Below are 6,000 nucleotides of genomic sequence, written 5' to 3'. Positions count from 1 at the left end.
GCCAGTCGCTTGCCCGCCGAGCTCGCACGATCGATAACAAAACAGAGAATTCACCGTCCCCGACATCGCCCCCATCCACATACCGGATAAGATTAAGCCACGCCCATTTTTCCTACCAAACATCGCAGCCAGCAGATCGACCGCAAGCCTTTTTGTGCATTTCATAAAGCAAAGTGCCATGAAACCGATGCATCCGGGGCTCAAGCATTATCTCCAAGACCGTGGAAGCCGGGTTATATCAAACATTACACTAGCATTCCCGATGGCGACCGCGTCACAAGTTGATGGCTCGTCGTGGTAACGTGAAGTCGGCCTCTCCACCTCACCGTCACCGCCAAAGTGGGTACAGGCTCGTCCCTCACAATAGAGGACGCCCCGCGGATCGTTTCGCCACGAGAAGGCAACACTCGTCCGGATCGTGACAATGCTCGCGACTATTCATGTGATTACCTTTCCGGACGATTCGCGACCTCTTCCCCCGGAGAAAAGACGCCGGGTTGGCGCTCTTCAGAAGTCTATCATTTTACTTCACAGGCAGCTTCACGCCCGCTGGTTCAGTCGCAAGCAGCGATATCACTTTCACAGAGGCCAACTTAAGCAAAGTCCGCCTTCCTCATAATGACGATTGGTCGCTCATGTCAAAATCGCCGACCGGATATCAAAGCGGCCCGATCGACCACGGCAGTTCTGTGACATCTTATTTTACCACACCATGCAAGAGATGAACCCTCCCCAAGTCCGTTCTCGTCGATCCAATCGCCCCTTTACGTTCAATGGCTCCAGAACCGACCCCATTGGTGACATTATCTTACCAAGATCGGTGGGATCTCGAGGATAAGATTACCCGTAATACTGGTTCTCAAGTTCTCGACAAAGAAAGTCGCCATACAATGCCATCCTCGGACGTCATTGATTCATCGGATGCAGTCGCATCGGCCCACTTTTACATCAAGTTCTCCGCTTCCCGGACCTCGAGGCATGATGGAGCTTAAAGCAATCAACTTGAAGCGCACCATTGTAACCCGTGTCAAATCAACACGATGCTCGACCGCTTCGTGAATTGCTTCCCACCATACAGATCCTCCAGCCTACACAATGGCACGTGACTTAGTCGCAGGTCCAACCCCGAACTGCCAAGCGTAACGGGGCTCTTACAAGCGTAGTTCTCTCCAATGCCGATACCGCGACTCGCCCCCGAAGTCCTTAATGCACCGGGCGAAGACCTCTAGCTTTGACCCAACGCATGATTGATCCGGCCGGGCTTAAAGTTTCGTGAGATCGTCTCAGCCCATGTCCGGTCCGCCATTACCCGAGAGCCGCATCCATCAATGTGTTTGCAGCCGGTCCCACTCCCAGTTAAATGGCTACCCTCGTCAGCGTTGCGAACAGTCGCTTCCACCATTAGCGACCGGTCGGATCGTCCACCACCAAGAAGCCCTTCTCTTCCGTGAAGTCGCCAAGTAGTGCTTCACCACCGGTTGTAAAACCTCCAAATGATGTAAAAGAAAGAGTGAACTTAGGCACCGCGACGACCCCATCGCGTTAGATATGTAGGGCAACCTCGACCCCATGTTAAAGACCCAAATTTTGTAAATTTTTATCTATGAATAAAGATGTTTTTGCTTGGTCGATATTGATGTGTCCCGAGTCGATCCTCAAATCGCATGCCATAAATTAAATATGAACCCCGATGCTAAACCAACCGACAACGACACTCGTAGATCGCCCCCTGGCGCTTTCAAAAGCCATCAACGACGAGGGTCGAAAAACTCAAGCAAGTCGGTTTCATCGAAAGGTAGATTACCCCGAAAGTGGATTGCAAATATTGTCGCCGGCCCTAAAAAGAATGGCACGGCTTTATGCGTCGACTTCACAAATGTCAATCGTGCCACGCCTAAAGATAGCTTTTCCTTGCCTCGCGATTGACCAACTTGTCGACCAAACCTGTGGTTCATGAACTCCTCTCCTTTATGGATGCGCATGCGGGTACAACCAAATCCCACTCGCCGAGGAAGATCAAGAGAAGACTTCGTTCATTACGGAGCAAGGGATCTATTGCTACAACGTCCTCCCGTTCGGTCTGAAGAACGCCGGAGCGACATACCAACGCCTGGTCACTGATATGTTCCAAGACATGTTAGGCGACACCATGGAGGTCTACATTGACGACATGGTGGTCAAAAGCAAAAAAGCTGGTGATCACCTCACCCACCTCGAACAAGCGTTCTCCAGACTACGCCGTACGGGCATGAAGTTGAACCCAGAAAAATGCCTCTTTGGGGCGTCCTCCGGCAAGTTTTTAGGGTATCGTGTCGCAAATACGGATCGAGGCAAATCCCCGACCAGATCCGAAGTTTTAGATATGCCCGATCCACGCACAAAGAAACAGATACGAAATTGTTCGAATGGTCGCTACGCTTCAACCGTTCATATCAAGGGCCTCGATAAGTGTAGACCGTTCCTGCGCACTCCTCAAAAAGGCGAGCCGTTTTCATGGAGCGACACGTCATCATGCATTCGCTACTCTCAAAGAGTATCTCACCACGCCTCCCATCTTAGCCAAACCAATATATGGAGAGACACCGGGCTTTATCCGGTCGCCTCCGATTTCGCCATCACCGGTTCTTTTAAAGAGGAGAACAATTCGAGAAAGTCGATCTACTTCACGAAAGTAAGACACTCACGCCAAAAAAAGAATTATTCCTTCCTCGAACGAAGCCGTACTTGCTTTTGTTGTATTCCTCGCGACGGAAGTTCAGCCGTATTTCAAGCACATCAAATCAAAGTTCTTACCGACCTTCCATTGAAGAAAGTCCTTCACAAAGAAAACAAGACTACCCGAATGGCGGTTTGGGCGAAGAACTCGGAGAACACCACATAGAGTTCGGCCCCCGCGACTTCGAAAGGTCGTCGCCGCGATTTCCTAGCAGATTTCCCAAATGAGGACCCCCTAACCGGGAACAAGAAACCGAGCTCCCGACACAAAACGGAGTCAAATCGCCTCGGTCTCTCTTTGTGGATGGTTCGAGTAATCTCGTGGAAGCGGCATCGAGTCGCCTTAGTTTCCCCGACGGAAATATGATTGAAAAGTCAACCGCATTGATTTTGCAACTTCCAACAATGAAGCCGGGAGTAATGGCTTAATTAGGGACTAAGGATGGGATACCGCAGCTTCGGTGTCGAAGAGCTCCAAGTCTTTAGTGACTCATGAATCGGTCGCTCGGCCAGGTTGCAAAAGAGTACACTACCCACGGGTAACCTTTCCAAGTATCTTCGTGTCGCTTCATCGGGTTATTGCCTTTTTAAGCGGTACACATACATCATTTCTTATGCGGAGGAGAACCGCCACGCTTGACGGCTTTAGCTTATTTGGCTACCTGACCACGAAATGCGTTCCCGACAAGTTCTCATAGAAGTCGCCGACCGACCTCATACCAAGTCGACCACACCTTGATGATAAGCGACCTATTTCCTCTCTCCGCCCGGTCGGTTGAGCCAAACATGGATGCAGCCCATCATCGATTATATCCAAGACGCACGCCCCTCGAGGAGCGTGCATCAAGGCCGGCGGTCTCTTATCAAGCTCGGCGTTATTGTTTAGTCCAAAACAAGCTATTCAGAAATCTACCGGTGGCCCACACTTTACGATGCATTACCCCGCAATCGGTCAATTGATTTTGTGTCGAAATCCACGGGCGAATGTGGAAATCACGGGCGTGCCGCTCATTAGCTCACAAGGCCATCTCTCAAGGATATTTCGCCCCGGATGCGGTCGATGCTAAAGCATACGCCCTCAAATGTCTCAAATGCCAAACGTTAAACCACAATATCATCCAACCTCGCCGCGAATCGACAAGATAGCGAGCCCGTGGCCATTTCACATGTGGGGCATGGACATCATGGGACCATTCATCCCACGTAAGAGTAATCGCTTTGCTTTGTCCTAGCCGCAACCGACTACTTCACCAAGTGGGTCGAGGCCATTCCTCATTTACCGCCAAAGAGTCCCATGTCCAAACTTCATCCGACTCACATTATCACCAGATTTGGTTTACCACATACATTAGTAATGGACAATGGGCCTCAATTCAAAGGCGAATCAGCTTAAAAGAGTTCCTAGCCAAGTGGAAGATCATTCATGCGTTCTACTCCAGCGATGCGGCTCGAGTAACGCCGAGCGTAGCCGAAACAAAGCAATCTTGGAAAATTTGAAGAAAAAGATTGAAAAGAATAAGAGCCAATGGCCAAACCAGTTGGAAAACATTCTATGGGCTCACCGCGCACACTTCCGCTCCAAAGATGCCGGCGAAGTCGCCATTCTCCTTATGTTATGGCACGGTAATTCCCCCACCGAAATGACACACTACAACTCGATCGAACTTGTTGAAGTCGGGGCATAACGACTCCGTTTATCACGCGAGGCGCCGACTGTTGAAGAAAAGCGAGACTTAGCTGCCGTCAGAGTCGCATCTTATCAGCAAACTCTGAAGAACTCCTACAATAAGCGAGTTCATCCTAGGTCTTTTCAACCTGGAGACCTAGTGCTCAAAAAGACGCAGGACGATTCCAAGTTAGCACCCACATGGGAAGGCCCCTACATCGTGGAACGCGTCGTCGGCAATGGAGCATACTGGATAAGAACCCAAGAGGGGAAGATGTTGCCTCGACCTTGGAATACTTATCTACTGAAAAAATTTTACCAATAGCGCCATCCATGTTGTACATGTTTTGGTTCACATTAATGTTAAATAAGTTTCCTGTGTTATTTAATACAAGTTACTATCTTTATTTGTATTGGCAAGTCAACCAGTTTACAAAGCATAGACGCTCAACACGTTTTACTTGGCTCGCCGCCCTCAGCCAGCAGCATACTCTCGCCAACGAGAACGCTCTCCGCGAGCACACAGCTCTCTGGAGCTCAATGGCTACATAGCCTCTCCAATTCTTGTTACGTCGAGGACCTACATTTCTAGGATCGACTACACGAGAACGCTCTCCGAAATCTGACTCTGGAGCTTACCGCTCTCTGACCTCTCCAATTCTTGTTACGCCGAGGACCTATATTTCTAGGATCGACTACACGAGAACGCTCTCATCGAGCAGACAGCTCTCAGGAGCTCACTGGCTACATAGCCTCTCCAATTCTTGTTACGTCGAGGACCTATATTTCTAGGATCGACTACACGAGAACGCCTTCTCAGAAAGCATACAAACTCACGGAGCTTACCGGCTCTACAGCCTCTCCAATTCTTGTTACGTCGAGGACCTATATTTCTAGGATCGACTACACTAGAACGCTCTCCGCGAGCACACAGCTCTCTGGAGCTCACTGGCTACATAGCCTCTCCAATTCTTGTTACGTCGAGGACCTATATTTCTAGGATCGACCACCGAAAAAACTCTCTCCGCCGAGCATACTCTCCTGAGTTTACCGGCTTTACTGACCTTTCCAAGTCTTGTTACGTCGGCCCTACATTTCGGGATCGACCACACGAGAACGCCTCCTTGAGCAAAACCTCCGGAGCTCACAGGCACCGTAGCCCATCCAGTTCCTGTCCCATCAACGACCTATATTTCTAGGGTTGACTACATAACAGGACGCATATTTCTAGAACCCGAGTCAGGATGCTAGTTACACACAAGTACACAGAAGCATGCATACACATCCAAAATAACATTATAGGACCATACGTCATCACAGCTACATCCACCGATCTGCTGGGATTACCCAGAAAATCCAGATCGATGATCATTACACAAATTCACCAAGTATTGAACTGCCACTTTCGTGGAAACCAGTTCTCCAAATGAAAATGCCGAACTGCTCAGGCAAGCCTGAAAACACAGCTCTATTGTTTGCTCTCGTATAAGAGAGAGAAATGTAGACTACACTCACAACTTAAGACTAACAGAGTCAGATGACGATCACCTCATCAATTCTCAGTAATGACATGCTTGTTTTCCGGGGCTGCGCTAGTCGAAGCAGTATGCCGAGCTGAC

The sequence above is a fragment of the Coptis chinensis genome, unplaced genomic scaffold, assembly GCF_015680905.1.
Source record: "Coptis chinensis isolate HL-2020 unplaced genomic scaffold, ASM1568090v1 utg984_pilon_pilon, whole genome shotgun sequence".
NCBI classification, from domain to species: Eukaryota; Viridiplantae; Streptophyta; class Magnoliopsida; order Ranunculales; family Ranunculaceae; genus Coptis; species Coptis chinensis.
Note: the sequence above shows the minus strand (reverse complement) of the source record.